The sequence below is a fragment of the Alligator sinensis genome, unplaced genomic scaffold, assembly GCF_000455745.1.
Source record: "Alligator sinensis unplaced genomic scaffold, ASM45574v1 scaffold873_1, whole genome shotgun sequence".
In the NCBI taxonomy this organism is placed as follows: Eukaryota; Metazoa; Chordata; order Crocodylia; family Alligatoridae; genus Alligator; species Alligator sinensis.
In genome coordinates this window covers 350,483-375,418 of record NW_005842987.1, presented here as the reverse complement: position 1 = coordinate 375,418, position 24,936 = coordinate 350,483, and the positions used below count along the sequence as shown (strand labels likewise).

Here is a 24,936-nt window from a genome sequence, read left to right as displayed (position 1 = left end):
CACCCAACTCTGTCCTGAGCAAACACCCAGCCTCCCTGCTGGACACTGCCCATGGGAGAGGCAGCATGAGCTCCTGGGGGCTCTGTGTGGCTCAGCCTGGCAGGCTGGGTGCTGAGGGTGGGAGCTCTGCCTGCTTTATGCAGGTATCGAATTTAAGTTCAGTTACCCTTAATTCACTTTTAAAAATGGTGATTTGGGGCTATACACATGTAGACCTGCAACCTTAACGTGCCTTAAAAATGGCTAATGCTTCTAAGTACTCGCTGGGCATGTCTACAAGTGCTAATTTTGAGAAATGAATAGAGCTCCACAAGGTGTTTCAAAAACCATCTGGCCTGCAATACTACCTACAGGTCTTTGAGTAGGCAGGCCCAGCCCAGCCCCACACAATGCATGCAGAGTCAGTCTGGCATATGCTACACCCATGCTGGACCAGCTCTGTGCACAGAACTGAGGCCAGGTTGGATCAAGCCCACAGACTACCCTGTGTACTGTATGCAACATGTGCCCCAGGCATGCAGCAGACAGGGCCAGCCCAGCATGCCCACTGGCTCCAGTATACAAGGCCAGTCTGTGAGCCCAATCCAGCCCACAGACCAGCCCCAAGGCTCTGATCTGGCTCCATGGGGTGGAGGAGTGATATACCCCTGAGCCTACACTCCAAACCCATTCTGGATTTGTTTCCTTATTCATAGGAAATCCTTTACAGCGTCAGAATCCCAAGAATCAGATTCTATTCCAGCAGTCTCATACTAGAATAGCTTCAGAGAAAGATTCCTTACTGTTAGAACAGTAAAATGATGGAATACACTGCTCAAGGAAGTTGCAAAATCTCCTCCACTGGAGGTTATGAAGCAGAAATCGGATAAGCTTTGGTCAAGGATGATTTAGGCACATGCCCAACCCCATGCAGAAAAAGATAAAATGATGCTGGAGGGGTCAACCCTGATTCTATGCATTTTAGCAAGAATTACATCTTTGCTGAGAGACAATAAACAAATTGTATTACTCTAAGCTCCCATATATACACATGACTGAGTGCCTCTTCAGCTGTTAGAAAGTAGAGGATCAAATTATGGGACAAGCCAGTATTAGTGACATTTCATGCCAAATCTCACTAGATCTTGTAATGAACTGCAATTAATGTGTCACCACAATAACTAGTGCAAGCAGTATTATTACATTTGCTACTATCTGTTTGCTCTAACCATCTCATTACAGTCATAATTGTTCTCTGTAAAGATTTCTCTTAATACTTGGAAGAGAGATAGAAAAACGAAGAAGAAACAGACACTTTTTTATTATCCATTTCCATATACTGTCTGGAATGTAATGCACCATAATTAATATATTTATCCTAGGAGGCACAGCTAGGTTTGCCACTGTGTCTATGATGTTGCTTCCTTCCTCATTTTCTCTGGTTACAACGAACAATGATATCATTTCACCAAAATGGAATACATTAAGTGAAAACTAAAAAAAAAAAAAAAAATCCCAAGATAAACATACAAAGCCCAAAACAAATAGCCAGAGATTTTAAACTGGTTAAAGTACGAGTTGTCTTTAATCACTTCAATTTCAGAGAGTCTCCAATATTTCTTTTTTGGTAAGAGGTAAAGTGGGACAAAGGTATGTTGGTCTTCTGTAACACTGTCACTTATAGCACGCTCCATCCTTCAAACTGTGTACTGGAGTTTCCTTATTTAAAAAAAAAAAATAAAAAAAAAAAAAACCAACAAGCACTGGATTAAGTGTTATGTTCTAGGCTGTCTAGCATAGCAAGAAGATATCCACTAAAGCATACTTGCATGGCTTACATCCTTCATTAACATTGCTATACAGTATACAGGGGTTGCAAAGTTCATCTTTTGAAGCATTTTAACCCAAGTGTCATAATCCAGCTACGCACTCTCTAAAAAGCAAGCAGTTTAATGAAGATTTTCTTAAATCTAACATGCAGAAGGAGAGATGCCAAATACAATTATGCTGGAACAGGGTGGTGCCATTGTGGACAAGCTGCCAGTATTTAAGATTCAACAAGGACTAGTGTACCCCACTACATTCTACACTAGATTCAGGATAGGGAATAAGTCATATCCTGTTTGAGTGTTATTTTATTAAAAAAAGTTTTGGTTTTTTTTCCCCTCCTGTTCACTTTCTATAACAACTATAAATGGTTCACTCACTTATGCAATAGGCAAGTCACATCCCCCATAGCTGTAGGATTTGGTGTTCTCCCATGCAATCTAGAACATCCCATCTTCAGCTGCACACACAAATTAAAATCACATCATCCACAACTACTCTACCAGGTTTGCTTTTCTTTCCCCGAGAGAAAGACTGACCTGTACAGAAGTTCAGAGAACCAGAGTGAGCCTGCATTGTGGACACTGAGCTGCCAGGGGTTCCTAAAGCATGTAGCCCAGAGAGCTTTGCAGGCTTTTAAGTGAATGAAGGCAGGGATTGGCAGGGGCTGGGAAGGTGGAGGCAGAGTCTTCCCCTCCCTCCAGCCTTTCCCCACCCCATGCCATGTTGGATCCCTGCTAAGGCTGTATGCTTGTATGGTTCCCTGCACCCAAATGCTGCCCTGCAATTCAGGCAGGCAACAAGCCAGAAGCAAAACACCTCCTCACCCCCCCACAAACTGCTTCAAAGAAGTGGAATTCTGTTCTTTCCCCTTAAAAGTTTCATATCCTGCTTTTAATTAAAACTGAAGCCATCAGGCCAGACTTACTTGCATGCAAATTTTAAAACAGCAACTCCTCCAGATTTAAGCATACAAATTAAGGGGGTGCAAGCTCCCACATATTGGATTAACAGAAGATCCAGATATTATTAAAAGGAATATGGAACAGAAACAGATTTTTTTTTTCCCCCCAAGGGAACAAAAAGGTCTGAATCTCCATTCAGCCTTCTAAAGAATTTTAGACTGAAAATTTACTTGTATAAATACTTTAACCCAGTAGTTCTCAACCTCTTCGACTTAGGGGACCCCTCTGAGAGGGGTGCCTCAAGTCAGATCTTAGCTTTCATGTGCTTCTTGACTATTGGTGGGGGGGGCAAAAATTATTAAATACCGGAAAGACTATATAGGTTGAAATGCTTTTGAGACTATGGATGCTTATTTGGAACTGTTTGGTTTATCTTTTGAATCACTTAATTGGCATTCTAGAACCCTCTTAAAAAGATCTTATGGCATCAGTATCATGGAACCCTGGTTCAGAATTACTGCTTTAAAACAGTCACTAGGGGCACAGACAGAAGTTCCCAGGTGCAACTCATGGCGATTCACAGAAAGCACCATGAATTGGATCAGTCCTCCTGACCCAAAGAATGTTAGCTGTTGCACTGGGAGAGTAGAGGATTGGCTTCAATTTCGAGTCAATACAAGGAGAGAATCTGTGTCTATGCAGCCTTTCCCCCTACCTCAGCCCCCAACTCTTGCAGGTCTGCTGCTATCTCTGGATAGGAAAGGGAGAGGGAAGGCAGAAGGAAAGGGAGGCCTGTTCTGGGATTCTCAGTCCTGCTGGAGTGGAGTGGGCAAATTGGAGCCCCCTCCCTCTGAGGTGAGGGACTCCAATCCATTCCCCTCTACCCCCACTCCAGTAGGGTCTAGAAAATCCCCGAGTGGACCTCCCTCCCCTCCCATCCAGAGACAGCAGCTGAGGCCAGGCTGTGCTGCAGCCAGAGCAGAAAAATTCATAAAGGAACATCTTCATCTGAACCCTTGCACAAGAGGGTTGTGCAACTGGAGTGCTCTACAGCCATGCTCTTCTGTTTAGGAGCCAATCGTACGACGAGTGTCATGTCTGTCTGCTGATGTCATCTGACAAAAAAAATAAATAAAAAAAAAAAATTTTATATATATACACACACATATATATACACACACACACACACACACACTATATATATTCTTTGAAGTTCATTTTTGTTCTGCCATTTATTGCCCCATTAAATTTAATCTTCTTGGAGCTACCACATCACATTAACTAGTTTGTGTTAATGTGCCATCCCACCCCCACACCTTCTCTCCCCAAAGTACTTTGTTACAGGGTCCTCTTGACAAGCTTCTACCTCTGCTTAGATGCAGGGACATCCAGGCAGGGGCATCCATTTTCTCTGCTTGGCAGTAGAAAATTGCTAGAACTATTTAAAGCTGCCATTTTCTGCATACTTCTGGATGGACCCTTGAAGAGGCCCTGGACCAACTGGTGTTTGGAGGGATTCATACTTTCACCCATTTGAGAAGCACCACAACATTAACAGCTACAGAATACTATAAGAACATAAGTACCATGTTGGGTCAGTCCAATGGTCCATTTAAGCTAGCATCTCGTCTGACAGTGGAAGAAGAAGATTCTAAAAAGGAGAACATTTAACTGGACAGACATAGGAGTGATTCATCCTCAATCCATTATCTTCCTGACATCCACCAGTTTTAGTTTAGATGAGGGACCTTGTCAAAAATTTTTTAAAAGTCCAAGTGTATTATGTCAACTGGATTTCCCCTTACCCATATGCTCACTGGCACCCTCAAAAGAACTCAAGCAGATTGGTGATGCAGGATTTACTTTATTTAAAAAAAAACAAAAAACAAAAAACACATGTTGGTTCTTCCCCAGAAGATTATGTTCGTCCATGTGATCATTAATTTTATTCTTTATTATAGATTCTACCAACCTGCCAGGGGCAGAACTGAAACTCACTAGGTCTGTAGTTCCCAGGATCACCTCTAGAGCTCCACTAGATCAGGTGAACAAGAGGGGTACTCCAGAAGCAGAGCCCAATGTGAAGTCTAAGCTATGGAACCATGGCAGAGGTAGCTAAAAAACAAGGGACTAAAACAGGATCCAGTAATATTCCCATTACGAGCAATTGGAACACATTTGCACAAGCACTGCCACCATGCAACAAACTGATAATATTGTTAACACAGTTTGCTAAAAATTCCCCAAATTATATATAAACTGTTGCCATAGACACTTTGACAAGTAGCAAGACAAGGAGTCACGTTTCTTCTGCTTCAGCCTCTGTATCTATAAGCAAATGAAGGAGACTTATCAATTGCAGAGAGGCTATCAAATTTCAGTAGGGGACTAAGGATCTGTTCCATTAACTAGTCAGTCATTCTCAAGCCACAGGCCTGTGACAACAGATTTGCAGCAGACTCACCCCAAGCTCTTCAACTCCCTCACCACTTCCTCATATTGATGCCCCGCGCCACTTCCCTCTTTTGCAGATGGTGGGTGGGGGGGGGGGGGGAGGGGGGCAGCAGAAGAAGAGGGAGGGCAGCATTTGGGGTCATTAGCAGCCACTAAACAGTAGGAAGAATTCCTCCCATTCATAACCTTCTATGCATGATCAAGCTTGGTGACATAGCACAACAGCAACCTAATTAGAGCAACCCAAACCCCCAAGATATTAGTTTCAGTTGACACCAAAAGCATTTAGGTTGCTGGTGACTAGTTACTATGGGTGGTAGGATTCACTGATGGATCCAACATAAACAGAGACTCTATGTTCCCGGATACACAGAGCTCTCAGCCTCGTGCCATTACATCAGTTCTGGACAAGGTCCTAGGCAAGTGGTCTCTCACAATGAGATTTTGCAGCCATTGCTGGTAATCCCAGTGCTGTCACACCAGAGAAGAACAGAATTATACAGCACTTAAGACAGAAGTTCAAACAAATGCAAAGCTCCCTGGAGCAGTGAACTGGCAGAGTACTTTAACAAATGGTCTGGCTCTATTTTAGAGCATGACAGTTAAATTGCTGTATTTAGCACAAACAAACTTTGTGTCTGTAACACTACCTCAGAGTCAAAGTAAGGTATATACTATGAAATCTAAAAGAGCTGGTGCTACATGTAAAAAAAAAAGGAGACACCAAATTTAAGTTAAAACAAAATAAAAAATAAAAACAAAGAAACACCACCATACATACACCACAAAACTGTGGTACCTAGGACCAAATATTCCTATCTGCACCCCGACTTCATACTTTTTTTTTTATTTATTTATTTTTTTAAATACAGACCTGCTCCTTAAGAGCAACAGCATGGAGTATACAGCTTGAAAAGTGTTGACTAACAGCCACTATAAATCATATTTGAGAAGCAGCTCTCAAAACAGAGAGACCCAGATAGGTCTTTTTTTCCCTAGACCTGCAGAGACAGTGACATCACTGGAGTTGCAGTATTAAAAAGAATATATTTGGTCTTTAGTGGTTAGTCCTCTGGTCTTACAGGTTTTTCTTTCCATGCATGTTAGAAGAAAAACAGTACCTTTCAAGACAAATAGTGAAATATGCCGGTGTCTAATTTCAAGCTTGAATAAAGTCTCAGTTTAATACTTCAGAAACCAAGGAATGAAAGCCTAAGAGGTCATTAAGCTTGTGAAAGAAACAATTTACAGTACAAACTACTTGTTGATGTATTAATCATCCCTGGTGTGTAGATTGGCAACAGTGCATTATGTGTGAAAGAGGATTCAGCTACACCAGCAAACAGAACTCTTATGCAAATAGACACTTAAAGCAATTGTCTAACTCCAAGAAATGTGAAAATATCATTCTAAGGCCACATTTACTCCAGACCTCTTTCTAGAGCTATATTGGCCAGGGTTATGCAGGAGAATTTGTGACCTATACAGCAGTGCCAGCAGCAGCCCCCGATCACTGCAGTTATAATCAGGACATTATGCTTTTGCAGTTAAGAATCATTTCCCTGGGGAGTGATGGGGAAGAAAAAGGAAGGGGTAAACAAAGAGGTGAAACAGCGTACCAGCAAAAAACTGTTTTTACTGAAGTATGCTGCATCCACGCTAGGAATGCTTTACCAGTATATCTATCAGCATAACTCTACAGTAGAGTTTATACCTGGCTTCAGGCTGGTGCCCTGTGTCCAGCTACAAAGCTTTTCTTAATGGCTTCCGTGACAAAAATGGACTTGTAACACAGCAGATGAATGAGCATTTTATGCAATAAGGTCACTGAGGAGAAGATATTAGATACTGAACTGCAAGCACTTCCTATTTCTCCAGCTTACATGGAGCAACAAAGTTGTTTCTCAGGTAAGAATAGCTAAGCCTATTACATATACAAACTGAGCTAGACTACCCACTGCATACTCACAAACAGAATGAAAGGAAAACAAATTTTTGAACAGCTGGGAAAGTTAAGATCACTTTGACACAGTAGCATAACTAGAGGTGGGTAAACTGAGGATTAGCAGCCTTGAGCACCAATTTAGAGAGGATGCTAAAATGGTATGGCCCCCCCACCCCAAGACAGAGCACACACATAGCAGAGGCTCCTGCAGCTGTGGCCTAGGGAACTAGTCCTATGACTTCAGCAGCTCAAGCTCATACCAAAGTGCAATGTCTCCTCTCCCCACCCCACACTGTGCAGTGGTCAGCACAATGCACCATCTCCCTCACCACTCTGTCCAGAGTACCAACACAGCTAGTTAGGCATCTGCTTGGGCACTAAACGGTATACAATACGTTCTCTCAGAGGGCTGCTTGCTAAACTATCCAGGGAGTTGAAACGCAGTGGGCTTTCCCAACTTCAGGAAAAAAAGGAAAAGCTAGATCAGGGTGGGCAAAGTATGGCCCATGGGCCAAATACAGCCCACCAATTGATCCTATGCAGCCTACCGACTGCCACCAAAAGCCCGAGGGCGGGCTGTGCCCCACACTGATCTGCTCGGATATAGCCGGGGCTGGGCTGGGCAAGGCACAGACTCCTCTACCCCTTCCATATCCAGACTCTTCCACCGTCCTCTGCTCCGCCAGATTCCTGTCGCAGATCCAGCACCACAGTCACCGGCAGTCAGGCCCAGACGGGATGGAGAAAAATGCAGCATGCTGAGTAGCTGTCCCACCCAACCGCCATGGTAAGCTGCCCCAGTACCACTAGGAGGCAAGTCCACACTGGCCATGGGGGTGGAGAGGAAGGTGTTAGCCCAGGGTAACCACCTCCAAATTTCCTAGTGCAGCGTGGCAAAAGCAGTGGGCTGGATAGGACCAAATAGCATCTCTCCATCCCCCACCCCAGCCCTCAACAGTCACCAAGACTCCTTAAGTGGCCCTCCAGCCCAAATAAATTGCCCAACGCCAAATGTGTACAATATGCTATTAAAATTTTTTTTAAAAAACAAAAAACAAAAAACCAAAAACATTTTCTACAAAAAGCATTGATCCTCAATAACTGCCTAGCTTTAAGAAAAACTGTCAGGACTTTGATCACTGCACTAGAGAAGGTAGAATGTGAAGGAAGGGAGACCAGATGATGTTTTATACTGGGAACTAAAAGCCATGGTCCAGAAGAGCGGACTAATCATGCAATTCTACTCTGGAAAATAGACAGCGGGCTCAGGGATTGGAAGCACTGAATGCAAATAAAAACAAAAAGGTACAGGTCACAAAGTAACTGACACCCAAAGCATTGATCATGTAAGAAGACTAGTAGGGCTGGTGTCAATCTGATCTAAAAACTTCTCAAAAAGAATTGCAACAACCCTCCCAACTTGTGTTTGCATTTAAATGCTGCTAACCAACACAACTGATTTTATAAAGGTATCCTACAAAATGGCAAATGTAGTTCAAAGCAGGTTTTGTGACAGAAAGCAATTAGTTGATAAGCACAGAGCATCACTTTGTATTGTATTGTATTTGTAACAGGCAAGAGGTCCTCCCCTCACATAGGTCAGAGTACCAGACCTTGACAAATTTACCTGTCCCTACTTCTGGGATTAGGAGATACTCTATTGCAAGTCATAGTTGTCAAAGTACTGTATAGAAGCAGTGAACTTTTTTCCCCCTTTTTAAATACAGCTAGCTCCATTCACAGATACAATTGTGATTTTAGGAAATGTACTCAAGACTTTCAAAGGCCACATTCTTTATTTTAAAAGGCATCAAATAAAAAATAAATAAATAAATAAATAAAAAAAAAAAAGGGGGCTGGAGAGAATAGGGGACTGTGGGTTGGGAGTGAGGGGCAGGGCATCCTGTTTCAAAAACGTTGTCGGCATATCACTGCCTCTGACAATTATACCCTCCCTCCCCCATGCAACAGGTATTTCTAGTTCAAACAAAGAGAATATGTAAACTGTACCTTCTCTACCTTGCTGATCCCCTTACCACCCTCCCTGGTCTCTCCTGCTTCTCCCCCCTAGACAGCTCTTACTGGAGATAAGCTCTCTCCTTCCCCCCACCCTCCTTCCCCTCCACAATGGCCACTTACCCAGGTAAGTGCTCTTCCTCTCTCCTACCCCCACTTCCGACATTGGCAGCCATCTCCCTCCCCTGCCTCTTCCTTAGCAGATTAAATGAAGCAACCTGTTCTGTATTACTTGTTCACAGCATTCTGGAATCATTTTGTCCCCATTAGCAATGTACCACAAAAACAATCTGTGTTCCAATTTTAAAGGAAAAAAATCCCCTTTTAAAGTTTAAAAAAAATTATCAAATTGTGATTTTTTTTTTTTTGAAAGATTCAAATTTAAGGGTTAGTTTGCTTTTTCACATGCATTCTGAAGTCCAGAACAAATACTGGAGGATGATATTTTTCTCTCAGGTGACTAATACACATTTTAGTATCATCTATTGACAACATTCCTGGCTCCTAGTCTCCCTTATCTCCTTCTGAAGAATGCAAAAAGAGTATCTTTTGAAAAGCTTTTTAACAAACCAACCTACAGTTACCCTTTCATTCTCAGTTGATACACCATTACTCTTTAAAGCTGCAAATAGGCATCTCATTTGACACAGGACTGACTGTCCTGGGGTTTGACCTAGATCAAAAAAAGCCAGGCACAACAGTTACTTAGGGCCTTGTTAATTTTGGGTGTATCCTGGAGCTCTTAGCCCCTGAACTGTCCGCACATGAACACATTAAAAGTAGTCTTAAGCGCTTGTTAGGCAGCTCAAAGTTGCACCACTCCAGGGTAGGATTCTCTCTAACCTGCACTAACCAGCTCCTGTTCCATTAAGGCCTGGCCATTCCCCACAGATGTGCCACTCAAGCTGAAGTCCTCCGGTATCCCAGCATCTCTCACATCCCTGAATGTAGAGCAGGGCTAGAAGCCTGTCCCTGCTCATCAGGCCTCTAGTGGCAAGTCACAGGTATGCAGCTCAGGGACAGTCAAAAAAGGTTTCTACAATAAGGGTGTGATGGCTCCCAACTTCAAGCTACCACTAGCATTGATCCACATTTGTGCAGCTCACAGCATAAGGCAAGGATTTTGGCTGGAGGGCTGCTTAACGAGTTCTGGTGACGTATCAGGGGCCACAAGGGTAGCCCCGCCCCTTGGCGGGTGTCCCACCCCCTGGTCACCATCTTGGGACTGGAAGTCCTGCCCCTAACCCCTGACATTTGCCGCTGGGAGCCTCTCCCCTTGCCTAGGAAGTACTCCTTTTGGGGCAGGGGGCAGTTCGCTTGCATATTGTGTGTGGAGGGGCGTGGGGGGAATATAGTGCATCTGTGGTGGGGGTGTATGTGTGCGAGATGTGTATAGTGGGGTGTGTGGGACAGTGTTAGGTGCATGTATGGGTATGGAGCAGGGTGGGATATGTGCATGTGGGGGCTTCCCCCCTTCCTGCTCTTTGCAATGTGGCTCAGTCCACAGGTTGGAGAGGAGGGGAAGGGGTTCGGCACTGCCTGCCTAACTCTCAGCTTGCTGCAAACGGGCAGGAAAACAGCTGCTGCCTCACAGTTAATTGGCGAGTGCCTGTCTGTGGGCTGGATCCAAGTCAGCTGTGAGCTGAACCCAGCCCACAGGCTGTATTTTGCCCACCCCGGCATAAAGGTGTAACAAGCCCCTAACACATGTGGCTTTTCCAAGCTGCATTGTTGTTTTTCCCCCCCTCTACATGCACAAGCTGCCGAACTTCTCCCAGGAATGACCCCCCCATAACCTTATAGAAGCACACAATGATGCCCAAGGAAAAAGAATTAGCATATTTTATCCTGAATACTTCAGAGCAACTTGAAGGACAGTGGACTTCTAGGTCTGTAGGAGCCCAAGTCAAAAGGCTCTCCCAGGACAAATGTGGTGTCTATTTACTGCATAAGTCACCATCCCTATGCTGCTCATTCTCACTATTTTCTCTTCTGCAGGAGGTTTCTGGCTTCTTAAGGCATAGACAACAGAGATTGCCTTCTACACTAGAGGAAAAAAAAAGATACCAGTACCTAAATACACACACAGAAATAACAATATATATGGAAAGAGAGAAAAAGGTAAATTATACTTAAGGGCAACCATTCACATTCGGGGGGGGGGGGGGGGGGAGAAAAAAAACAAAAAACAAAAAAACACCTCTTCAGTGCTTGAAGAACAAGATTCTATTGTTCTCTCTATTAGCCAGCTTTTCTGCTATAAATATTTTAGTTCTTGTCCCTTGGCTTGCAACACAACTAAAATTAAGTTATTTCACATTATCTACAAAGTTCTGGAAAAAAATCCATAAGCAAGACAGACTTTGCCATCTGTCAGGTGCGTTTCTACAGATTAATCTACTTATATAGGGGAAAAAAATATGCTTAATTATACTGCAAGACCACTGACATTGCCAGTTTGTTAAAAGATGCAGTCGTTTCAAACACCACAGAAAAGCTGTATGAGGTTTTGCACCACTTTCCAATTATCTGTAAGAGTCAAGGCAACAGTTCCTTAAAGAACTTCAAGAGGTTTACAAAAATTAAAATGCCTGTATCATTGTTTAAGAAACCACATAAATTGAGCCATACTTTGCCACTAAGCTTGAAATCAATTCCCCATGGATTCAATGGAAAAATTCAGCTTGTGGAATATGGTACCCAGGTGAGGTTAGTAGTATGTAGAAATCCCCGCATTTACAGAAATTGGTCATTTAAGCAGGTGGCAAATACTACCCCTCTTACTCTTACCTTGTTATTGCATCTTATCTATTATTTCTTCCACTAGTTTGTTTTACTTTAATCTTCCTTTAGTAGAGCATGGTGCCCTACCCCATGTTATTACATGAAAGACATGATCATGACAGCAAAGGGAATTTTAAAGTACTGGATGCAAAACCATGATTTCTATTCTGCCCAGATCATGTGCCAATTATGTGGCTTTGTATTAGTACTGAAATATTAAGCCAAGCTATGCTGGCGTCATTTGTACAGCTCTTACATTATGCCAGGGCCATGCCCTGACCTTGTGGTTGCAGCTACATTAAGTAGGTAACATATGAACCTATGGGAGCTCAACAGCTACAGTAAATTAATCTGCTTGCTCATTTTTGGGGTGGGGAGAGGGAAACCACACACACACACACACACACTAAAATTATGTAGAAGTTTTCTTAACAAAGTACAGGAAGTCATAATATCACCAGACACCTGCACCACAAACTCATAAACAATGTTAAAAACGGAAGGAAGAAATAATACAGCACATATAAAAGAAAGCTTTATAAATCCAGGTAGCATATTTTTCTTAGGTTTCTTTTAAAAGGAGTTTGAACACTTTGTGGTGGAAAGCCATGTTAACTTTGTTAAATAAAGTGCCCCCTAAGAAAGATTTTTTTTAAGAGGAAGGAGAGACATTTATTCTCATCTTATATTGCTCTGTGGAATACAAGTGCCTTCTAGATGGGAACCACGTTGTTCTCCTTTTTCTTTTAGTCCCCAGGATGACAAGGGTGTCAATTTTAGTTTTTCTTCTTTAAAGCCAAGATGCACTATGTATTTTTAATAGTGAAGGCAAGGTCAAGGAAGAGCACGTTTCCCTTGAAACAGAAAACGGTGAGATTTGTAATGATTCTTAGATCTTGCAGGATTGTGTTTCCCAGTTTCAGAACATGACATGTCAGGTCAAGGAGAGAGCTCTTCATGTGTCTGGAACCGTACTGTTCTCTATAAAATAAAGCCAACACAGTACTTGGAGGAGTACTTGGAGGGTACTGAGCAGCAGCAGCAAAGAAAACCAGCTGTTCCAGTGTAATAATTAAATACGACATATTTACATTTTTAAACAGGAGCATTTTCAGGCCTCAACCTCAGCTGGTTTGCATCTATCAAAAGAAACATGACCTAAAAGATTTTGTTTACAAAGACCAGCATTATAAAATGAAAAAATGCCATACTGCAACCAGAATGAGGCAAGTCTTTTAGAAGCCAAGATTAACAGCATTATCCTACCAAAATGCAAATTTGCACCCCTTAGCATGCAAAGAGAGCTCTGTCTTTCAAGAACTGAACTGGTGGTTTTGTGATTTATATCAGCAGCCAGTAACATTCAGGCAGCAGGCTGGAATGAGTGGGGTCCCAAGATGAGCAGCACTAGGACTCAGCTGTGGTACAGGTGAAGCCTCCCACTGTCAGCAGGACAGATCCTGCAGCTCAGCACCACACCCAGACTCCTGGAGGCCCCAGGCAAACTTTTAGTATCGGGCCCCTCTTCACCAGAGGTTATAATAATAATCCAAAAATTACCATTTTCAGGGCCCCTTTCTGCCTGAGCCTTAAGTTGGCAACCCTCCACCGATTTGCAAATTGTGTTAGGGGTGATTGTTGCTAACAGCATGACAGTTTACTCTCTGCCTTCAAATCTGCTTGCTTCCTGAGAACTTGGCATGGATATTAAGGCCAAAACTTTTGAAAGGACTTGTCATTGTGTCTTCTCTCAACACATCTGTATGAGCGCCAAATAGAATGCCAGTCCTGGTAGACCACTAATTCTCCACTAGTGTGCCACAGCACCCTGGTATGCCATGAGACCCTTAAGGGTGCTGCAGTGCACTGCCCAATATTATCGTTGTTCGGTTTAAAAGAGGCCTATATACAATTCACAAGATAGACCCCAAGATTTCAAATAAAATCTGTAGTATCAAAAAAAAATATTCTGACCTGTTGTGGTTTTCCTGAGTTTTATAATAAAAGAATTGCTTTGCTTTTTCTGGCTACAGGAAAGCTAAGAGCTGGTATTTTTCTGAGTCTAAATGAAGTTGAGAACTACCACTATAAAGAAGTGTCAGAGTTGAATTGCTCAAACCCATACTACCCATTGGGTGCCTCTACAAGTGTATTTACATTTGCCTGAACTGAAATCGCCTAAGGTGCATTATGGTGATCTAGGTAGACATGCTGATGCACATTAAGGTGCATTAACTTTTAGGTGCGATTAGCTAAGTTGCATTAACCCATGTGCAGATGCGTTAATGCACATGAATGCGGTGTGAGTCCATTAACACACACTATGTTCATACAGATTAAGCATCCACACATAGGCTAATGCAACTTGTGCCTAAATGTGATGCTTGTTTTATGCAGGCATCAAATATAGGTGGAGTTAGCTTAATATTGCCATTTTTAAAGGTGCATTAAGGGTATGCATGTGTGAACACGTCCCCTTAATGTGCCTTAAAAATGGTGATTTTAGGCTAATCCTGCTTTAAAAGGGTACATGTAGATACACTCACCAATCTCTACAATCAAAAACTTGACCTATGCATTACTTACCCATATTTATGAACCTACAAGGATGTTTCATAAACTAACAGCTAAATGGCTGCCCATGTTGTATGTCTGTGGCAGTAAGGAAACTACAGAGCAGCAGCAAATGCCAATGGCAGCACTGATCAATGCACCCATCATTTACAACTGTTCAGAGAAGTGATGTGGTCCAGTAAGTGATCATTACACACAAAATGGCTTTGCTTTGTAACTGCCATGTGTTTCAGAAACACTCTTATAGCATTTAAATTTCTTTCAGCAAAACACTTGATGTTTTAAAATCAGTGGGTCTCAAACCTTTTGGTGCAATGGGCCCAACGAGCCACACAGGCCAGCTCAGACCCCACACTGCCTTCACTGGGCCCTGCACTACAAGATTGGGCCTCACACCATCTCCAGCCAGCCCGTGTGCCCAGATCATGCATAAAGGCACCTCCATGCACCAGTCTACTATGCTATCTGGCTCATTACAGGTCCAGAAATTGGGCAGCAGGGGATCAGCAGTTACAGTAACTGCTCCCTCCCTACCAGGTTTTCAGACCTATGAAAAACTACTGAGAGCCAAATAGCATGGCTCCCTGGGCCAGGGTTTGAGCACCCCCACTTTAAGCCCTTTTTGTAGGTTTTCAACCTGTTGCTTCCCCATGTTCACTCTACCTCATATTAAGTGAAAGCAAAAACTGTAGTAACTGAGCATTTAGGGATAAACAGCAGTTCTAGTTATGGCAGGAATCAGTGAAAACATGAAACTATTACCACGGATCAGCCAACAAACAGTGAAGCCTCCCCCAGCTTATTTGTAAGCCCATCCACACTGTTAATCAAATTAAATTTTCTTCTGTTACGAGTTACCCTGAGGGAAGGAGGAGAGGAGGAGATGGGAAACTGGGGCTCTGTTCTGAAGTATGGGTGAAAATGCCTCTGACCAGAGATGGACGGCTCCTCTAGCCCGCAGAGACCACTGGAACGCACGTTAGGCCCCAGGAGGGATAGTGCTGTTGAAAGCACCAAAGCAGGCCCAACTCATTCCACCTTTGTGCCAGAACCTCCCAGTTCAGTGTACTTCTTGTCCTTTAATGGCACTATCAACCCAACCATGTTAAAGGAGTTTCATTCTTAGCTACTGTTTTGACATGCTACCAAAGTTTCCTGGAGGTAAGCAAGCCACAACACAGCAGTAATGATTTAACAGTTTCTCTCCATGCTTAGTTTGAACAGGTTCTTACAAAAAAGAAAGTAAATGCAAGACAAATCCTTGGTCTAGAAAAGTTTCAACCAACATCTGAGAGACTAAGAGACTAAGCCAGCCCTGTATTTAATTTATGAGCTCTCCTGTAACGGTACGCTTCCCTAAACTGTTCCACCCAGAGTTCAATATGGGGGAGGAGGTGAGCCCCACATACAATTTGAAAATCATAACCTGGGAAGGGTCTCTGATTTTATTAGGGCATTGTGATGAGCAGCCCAATTTTTTTGTTTTGTTCCGGGGTTTGTTTGTTTTTTGCAGACCCCCCCCCCCACAAGAGTCAAAGTGTAATTTGAACCCTGGTTCCACCTCCAAGAGTTAGGGCCCTCCAGTTTGTGAAGGCTAGGCTCAATTCATTAAAGCACACTGCAAATAGAGACAAAAAAACCTTTCATGCCTAATTTCAGTTTAACAACGTTTTTGAAACGGGAATTGAGTCCTGAGTGTCACACTGTTTCCCCTGACTGAAGCAGTGATCCAAGATACCACTAATTCTTCAACAGAAAATTGAGTCAAAGGCTCAACACTAAAATTTGGGCATGAGGTATTTACCCTGCATAGTAGAAGAGAAGAGCTGCAACTTCTAGAGTTTGGGACTGAGATTTAAAACAAACAAAACTCTTAAAACATATATACTTGCATGTCCCTAATCTTTCCTCAAAAGATCTCATTCTATTCCAACGCCCAGAAATGTCTAGATAAGGAAAATAACCCCCCCTGATTCTGCAGTAGCTATTTTTCATAAGGATAAAAGTGTTCTGGTTTTACACAGTAAGGTTACTGAAGAGATACTGGTAAGTTTTGCTGCACTATGTATGGGATAGAATAAATATTGCATTATCCCTGGAATGGCAATGTTACAATGAGGAAGTTCAAGGACCTATGTATTCAGCATTACACAAAAAGGGTTTTTTTTGTTTGTTTGTTTTTCCCCCATGAACAGAGTTACAGTTAAGGCTGACCCAACCAAAGAATTTTCTTTTAAATGTTTGGGTTTCTGGTGTGTTTGGGGTTTTTTTTGTTTGTTTTTAGGGGTTTTTTTTTTTTTTTTTTTTTTTTTTTTTTTTTTTTTTTTTTTTTTTTTGGGGGGGGGGGGGGGAAGAGAAGGAATGTATTGGGGTGAATAGAAAGGGATATAAAAGATGTATTGCCTACCAAACCGTACTGTTTTGAAACCAGATACTTAATATTAGTATTGCTACATTAAAATCACAAAACAAGCATTAGGGCTGCATGAAGCTTCGGGTGCCGATTTGATTTGGAGGAGATTTGGCCTGATTCGGTGGCTGAATCTCCAACTCTGAATTGAATCAGGGGACCAGTAAAAAGGTCCGAATCAATTCAAAGCTCTCCGAATCTACAGAAAAGATTCGGAGAGCTTCGATAATTCGGACAGTCCCCACTCGCCACTGCAGGGAGCTGAAGCCGAACTTGGGGCCGGTAAGTAGGGGGCAGGGGAGGGGGGGGGACCCCTGCCAGCGCCCATCTCCTGCCCACTCCCACAGCCCCCCTGCCCCCATGACTGTCCCACCCACCCCAGCTCCTGGTGTTTAAAAATTTTTTAAGAAAAAGCCCCGAGAAGTGTCATTTTGGTAACCTCTTCAGTAACAAAGAATGCTAGAGTCCCTTACCGCAAGCCAGCAGAGTCTGGCTCTTTGGAAACTCTCCTGCAGAGTAAGAAACTCAAGGTTAAATGCGTTCTTCCCCTGAAAAGGGTAGATAATGCAGATCAGCCCGTCCAAGTGCTTTACCTGAACTATTGTATGAAAGGGGAACATCCCATTAAATAAAATATTTGTTTAAACCTATTGTAATCACAACAGTTAAATAATTAAATTGGTCAGGTGCAGGGGTGAGGACAGGCATAGCAGTACTGGGCTCCAGCCCTGCCCTGCCCTGGACGAGGGGCTGCACCCATCTACCCTGAGCAGTGCAGGAGCCAAAGCAACCCCACCAGGCAGACAGCACAGCCAAGGAAGTCCCGAAGGAGGGAAGCAGCAGCCAGAAAGAGGATACAGCCACTAGTGTGCAGTTCCCCAGTGCAGGAGGGAAGGGGGAGGGGAGAGGCAGGCAGCAGCCAGACAGGGGATTTACCAGCCAGCTCCAGCCGCTGACACACAGTGAGGAAGGGAGCAGCAACCCCTCTCTTCCTCTCTCATCTCCCTCCATGTGTTTGGATCTGGTTGTGGGTTTGCTTAAAGCTGGTTGGATCAGTCCATGAGTAAGACAATGCTGCTAATGTGGGTTGCAGGTTCAGGTCTAATTCTATAATAATTGGGTGTGGGTCGGAAGCAGGCCTTTAAAAGATCAGACCTGAGCAGCTTTCTACAATACGGAGCTCAATTAGGACTGTCAGACACTATGAAAGGCAGTTGCATATAATTAAGAACTCAGCGCCTGAACAGGTTTAAGCATTTTAGATACAAAGCATCTTTTTTCCACTATAGTTAATTTACATTTCTTTTACAGTTACTCATGGAAAAAAAAATATGAATGTACAATGTTCAAGTAAGAGATGGGAGGAAGATTCCAGATCTATGGCACAGCATAAATAAACAGGACCTCATACTGTGGGAAAAAAGGAAGATAAGAAGAAAAACTAGGATTAAAAAGCATAATGGGAATAAGCAGGTGGGGGACAGGGAGAGCAAATATGAGTTTACCAAGCTTATGTCTGAGAGGCTGCCAATTTTCTAAAGAGTTTTGCAAAATGAGAACATTGTGCTCTTACTTTTAAACTCAAAAGCAGCAAAACAGGGAGACCGATTCCTTGAAATAGAATAGGATAGGAATTTACAGGATTAAGTGATCTGCAGTCATGGTGATAGGCAATGATTAGAGGCTTTATCCCAGCACTTCTTGCACATATTCAGACTCCCAAAAACTGTAGTGCCCAACTAACTGTACATGGCAAGACCCATGTATGAGTCATCTATAAGATCAATGCTTGTCTATTTTAAACACACACAGATAAAAGTTACTGATTTTAATTGGTTAGCAGCCTCTGAATTAGTCATTTAGGTTATTTATTCCTTACCCTGTTCCTCCCACAGTCTTTTTAAAAAGGAAAGGGAAAAAAAGGACACGCAGATAAAAACTGAGTTGGTTGCAGACTCAACGCCAACGAATTACAGTTAAAAGCTCAGACTCCATGCAAGTTATCATGCCCTCACTGCTGCTTCAATGTGCACCTCACCGGGACAACAGACAAACAGGACAGACATATACATATACATATATATTTTTACTGGAGTAAGCCAACCTATTATAAAAAGCTTTTTTCTACTGAACTATAAGAACTTTTTTTGACCCTGGGCACACAAGTAAGATGTGGTGAAATAAACACAAATTTAATTACATTTTAAGCCTCTGTTGAGCACACAGATCAGATAGGCTGCTTACAGACGTGGGGGTGGCGCGGCAGGAGGGAAGGAAACCAAAGGAAAGCAAAAAAAATTTTTAAATGTGCTTTATTTACAGCTGGGCACACTCCTGAACATAAAAAACACATGCCCAGAAGGAGGCATCACATTAGTTTGACCCAGTTCACCCAATGTCTGTATAGCAGGGGTGGGCAAAATACGGCACACGGGCCAGATGCAACCTGCAAGGCCATTCTATCCAGCCCACGTAGCACCTAAAATTATTATTTCTCTGCCCTTGGTTCCCGTCAAAAAATGAAGTGGCCCCTCCCTGCCCCACGTTCAGTGCCCCATGCTGCAGATGCTTTCAGCCCGCATGGGGCTGCCTGTGTCTGCTCCAGACAGCCCCATATGGGCTGCAAGCACCTGCAGCATGGGGCAGGGGAGGAGCCGCTTCCTCCCCGTGGAGCCGCTTCCTCCCCGTCCTCGGCTTTTCCCTGGGCTCCTTCCCTTCACAGAGAAAAGCAGCCCCTCCCTGCCCCATGGCTGGCGCTCCCTGCTGCAAGCGCTCACAGCCTGTACGGGGCTGGCCAGAGCGGGCACAGGCAGCCCCAGGCCACCTGCGAGCGGCTGCAATGCAGGGCGTCAGGCATGGGCTGCTTTCTCCCCACCTCCCCCCCTGCAGTCAGCACCACCTTGTAACCTGCCCCATTGCCAGGCTGGCAGTGAGGTGGGTTACAAGCTGGTGCTGAGCACAGAGAAAAGTGGCCCCTCACCCGCCCTGTGCTGCAGCCACCTGCAGCCCGCAAGAGGCTGCCTGTGCCTGCTCCAGACAGCCCCACGTGGGCTGCGAGTGCCTGCAGCAGGGAGCACTGTCAAGGGGCCAGTTGTCCCCACACTCAGTACCAGCTTCTTCCCTGCTGGCGAGCAGGGGGTCGGGGCTATGCGCTGCCCCCGGCTTGTACCGCAGGGCTGGGGGGCACTGGGAGTGAGCAGGTGTAGGAGCACAGGCCCCGCACTAGTGCCCCGGGATCAGTGCCAGCAGGGTGGCAGAAGCACAGGTCCCAGCCACCAGAGGCTCTATGGAGCCGGGCTAGCTCCCCCCTCTCCCTGCTGGTGCAGCCCAGCCTGGCTTCACAGGCCCCTGCCAACCTGTGCCTTGCTTTGGGCCACACTGGTGCTAGCCCTGGGACATTAATCCCGAGATGGTAACCAAGGGGCAGGGCACCTGTCAGGGGGTGGGGCTACCCATGCAGCCCTCAACAGCCTGCAAAAACTGGGTAAAGTGGCCATCCGCCCAAAATAAATTGCCCGCCCCTGCTGTATAGATAGGGCACTTCAGCAAGGGGGGTTTTGGCACTTTTATCTAATAGCCGATTGGAGCAGCATCACATAAAAAGCACCAAAAAGTCCTGCTAAGAGCTTGATCTATGCAGATGCTGGGGATCCAAGTCAACTAACATGCTTCCTCTTCCAGTAAAGCGCCATTTTTTCTCCCACACCTGTCAGTGGCCATAAAGACTTGCATCCTTCACCCTCTCTCAAATGGAGAGCCCTAGTTAAATCAATCCTAGGGCAAGCCTCTGACTTGCAACAAAACCCCTCCTCCTGCCACACCAGAAAAACCAAAAAACAAGATCAAGCATTATAACCAGCAAATGGTTTAAAAGCCACCTGAGAAGAGTTTTTTTTTTGTTTTTTTAAAGAAAAACACACACAACAATTGTTTATTGTCCAAAAAGAATACATCTGGAAGAAAAGAGGAGCAAGGCAGAAGATCTGTATACCTTGGTCTCATCTCCCCTAAAACGTGAGCAAGTTTAGATGTAGACCCATCCTGCAGAGCGAGCTTGCATCCTAGTCTTTCTGTTCCTTGAAAGAAACTGATGAGGACCGAAACAATCCTCACTGCTAGATTAGTTCTTAGGCCTGTGCTTCTCAACCAGGATGCCGCAAGACCCTTTAGAGACTGCTACACAAGACTAGCCTTGTTAGATAAGCAAATTTCTACATGTGATCCACAAAGTAAATCCAGAGATTTCAAATAAAAACCCATGGTATCAGAAACATTGACCTGTTGCTGTCTTTCAGAGCTTTTGGCAAGAGAAGAATTGTTCTATTATTTTTGCATAGTCAAAGAACCTCATAAAAGCTAGGTGGCGGCATTTTGAAAGACACCTTTGGTCTGAAAAGGCTGAGAACCACTGCTTGAGAAACACTTGCCCTCCACCTTGGCAAAACAGCTACTTCTACTGGCATCTCCGAACTGCACTTTCCTGTTGACAGCCCAACCATCACTCTTAAGTTTATTGAAGATGTTTATTCATTAGATACTTGCTCTAGGCCACCGTTTTGCTTCTTGATCGTTTTTCTCAACAGTTAACAACATCTACTTAGTAAGATCAAGCAAGCGAGCTAAGGTAACAAAATATCTGTAATTTTTTTTTTCTGATAGATAATGTTGCTCATTCTCAACCAAAAGCATTTGATAAATCAGCAGTACTAGGGAGTGGAGGGAGGTACCAGCTAGAGCAAAGGTAAAATTTGGACTTTAGCTTGTGTCCCATGATGGAATAACTAGCCTGGGCTAACACCACCTTTGAACTCAAGAGCTGTGTGCGTGCGTGCGTGCGTGCGTGCGTGCGTGCACGCACACACACACACACACAGGGAGGGGGCAGGGAGGGACAACCTCAGAGGCTATATTAAGCTGAAAACTCCTTAGGGTATATCTTCAATGCAGAGTTTAAGACCTTTCCAACAGCAGTGCCCAGAACAGAGAGGGAAGGCATCAGTTTGTCCATTAATGCATGCATATACTCTAGTATATAATAATATGAATATTGTCACAATCAAGAAGTTCAATGCTTATGGGAAGATGCTATTTGGACAACTAGTATAAGTTAGTTTCTCAGCTCCATTTCCATTCCTTATGGAAGAGTCACAAAAGCCCCATAAAGCCAATATGGTATGATTCAAGTTATTCTTAAGAACCTGCAGAACTAAATTCCCAGTTCCACTGCTTAAGCCATCCCATTTCAAGAACGTATTTCTCAACTGAACCCTTTAGGATAGTTCAGAGCCCCTGGAGAAAGACTTTCATTTTCTATTTTGATTCTCTAATAGTTTAAAAAAAAAAAAAAAAAAAAAAGTGTTACTTGCATTGCTGTTTTAAGACCTACATTCTTAGATGCTCATCCCAAATTTCTAAAATCCTAAATCAAGCCCAGGACCCTGTGATGTTACTTGTTTTGGGCCACCAAACTTGTCTGCAGCTCTTGACTAAGCCACAAGCATCTGGTGTAAGTGTCCTAAGTGTTTTTCAAAACAGATAAAAGCAAGTAAACTTTTTCCTGCACTACATAATCTTATTATAGCAGATCGTGAGCACAGCTTGTTCAGGTAAGTGTTGTACAGCTTCTATCCCTCAAACTGGCACCAAATTCCCTACCCCATGGGTTTAAACAATTAAGGACATCAGTGATGCACTAACATAACAGATTTATTGGCTCTAGTCCATAAGAACTATCCAAAGACTACAGCAATACAGTAGTATCTATTCCAAAAATCTGGCAGTCAAAAGACACAGCAATGCAAACTCTGTTTTCAGTCCCTATTTAGTTTCATGTTGTGCATTTGCTTTATATTCTTTGTAGATAGTTGTATATCACTACTTTCCAGGAAGAATCAACATCATGCTTCCCTAAGATAAAAAAAAAGGCACAAAAAACACAATAAGCCATGCAGATACAAAGTTAAATCCTATTCAGTGTCTGCACTGAGCTTTTTCCTCCATGCCATGTCTACCAATTGAAAACTAGGTTTCTGTTCCATCTGGCTTCCTCTTCCTCTATGTAGGTCCAGGGTTGGACCTTAAATTTCCAGATTCTTCCCAGACAGAAATATTGTCCTCCCCAAATTTCCACTTAACTGAATTCAGTTCATAGCACTAAATAAAGCTGAAATAAAAATATTTCGAGGGAGTAGTCCAAGCTTAAAAAAAAATGTATTAGAAACAGTTCTCTTACACAGAGCACCTGCCACGAAGTAATCAGCGACCATAATGTAAAACAAAAGAAGCTATATTCCTGGGAAAAATTGCTAATACAGGACATTTGAGACAATAAAGGGCACATCTACTATAAAAAAAATTGGAAAACTATTCTCCTGTTTAGACAAACATTCCAATAGATACTCAACCAGGGTGGGTTTGATTTAAAATCACTGGTCAGGAAGTATCGATTTAACCATTTTTTTTCTACGAAGTGCATTCTTGTTGCTTGATATCCTTTATTCATTTAAAAAAAAAAAAAAAAAAAAAAAAATTTTGCAGCTTTGCACATTTAGAGAAAGGTAAGGGCTTGACTATGTGTAAGCCAACTGTCAGAGACAGTAAGGTCGCAAAACACTTAGACGCAGGAGTAGAGGTACACATCATTTACTTGGATTTTAGGAAGGCCTTCAATACGGTATCTCATCCCATTCTCATAATTAAATTAAGAGGCTGTGACTTGGATGTTTACACAGCCCAGTGGGTGGCAAATTGGCTTGGGGTTGCACCCAGAGAGTGGTAGTGGACGGGTTGGTATCAACCTGGAATGATGTGGGCAGCGGGGTCCTGCAGGACTCGGTCCTTGGACCTGTACTTTTCAATGTCTTCATCAGTGACTTGGATGTGGGCATGAAGTGTACTATCCAAGTTTGTGGATGATACTGAATTGTGCAGTGAACTGAACACACCGGAAGGTAGGGAACAACTGCAGGAGGACCTGGACAAGTTAGAAAAGTGACAGAACACAATAGGATGCAGTTCAACACGGACAAATGCAGAATGCTGAACCTAGGGCACAAAACTATCCAGCACACCTACTGGCTGGGGAATGACCCTCTCAGCAGCACGGAAGCTGAAAGGGATCTTGGAGTCAGTGGACTCCAAGATAAACATGAAATCAGCAGTGTGACGAAATCATCAGCAAAAAAATATTTGGAAATGGGAAAGAAAGGTATAGCTCAGCTATGGGAGTGAAAAGGAAGAAAAATATATGCAATGTACTGGTACACCATGACTTGAAAAAGAGTGAGTGGTGAGGGGGACTGCGCTTAATGGGCTTCACATTATGTCTTATTCAAATGGGCTACATTGACCTATCCTTGTGACTGTTTTCTATCAGCATTGAAAGTTTGATCTATGCCTTGAAGGCAGAGAAAGGGATCAACACAGTATTGGAGTGTAAGGAATGGAGGAGGGAGACCTTAAGGTCAAAGCAATGGTTGTGGTGGCAAGTAGGGCTGTGCAAAATTTCTCCGGCTGTTTTGTATTGTTGCTGTTTTGAGTTGTTTCAAGCTCAAAACAGCAAAATCAAAACAAAACAAAAGGCTTTGAAACAATGTTGAAATGAAATGAAACAACCTCAAAACAAAATGAGGGCAGTTGAAACCCCAGCGCTCTTTCCTGCCTAGGGCAGGGGATCGGACTCGATGACCTACTGAGTTCCCTTCTGACCCTAGCATCTATGACTCTAAGGCTGATGGGTGGGCAATCAGATTTGTAATTTCTTATCTCCATATACTACTATTAACAAGGATGTTATCTCTGGAGACAACTGACTTTCCCGAAGAAGGGTGCTTGTGCCTGAAAGTTTGCTTCAGGGTGCACATCACACCCAAGCAGGGTGCAGGTCACAGGGCAAATCAGTCTTTGCAGAGCCCCGCCCCCAGACAAGAAGAAACTGGAGACGGATTTTTGGCTTGGTGTTGCCAAGCAGCTGGAGGTGACAGATTCAACAGCTGGGGGGGAGGGGAGGGGGGGGCCCGGGGACAGACTTGAAACCCGCACCC

The 24,936-nt window shown here is 43.5% G+C and overlaps 1 protein-coding gene and 1 long non-coding RNA gene across 2 annotated transcripts in view; both read right to left on the bottom strand.

The window, feature by feature from the left end:
- Positions 1 to 24,936, bottom strand: part of LOC106723017 (1,4-alpha-glucan-branching enzyme-like) — a 132,435-nt gene that overhangs the window by 95,663 nt on the left and 11,836 nt on the right. The window lies entirely within an intron of this gene.
- LOC112548186 lies at positions 1,508 to 4,364 on the bottom strand. The gene is made up of 3 exons (XR_003091991.1): positions 4,298 to 4,364; positions 2,187 to 3,826; positions 1,508 to 1,698 (listed from the first exon to the last, which is right to left on the bottom strand). It is a non-coding gene; the product is annotated as an uncharacterized LOC112548186 (long non-coding RNA).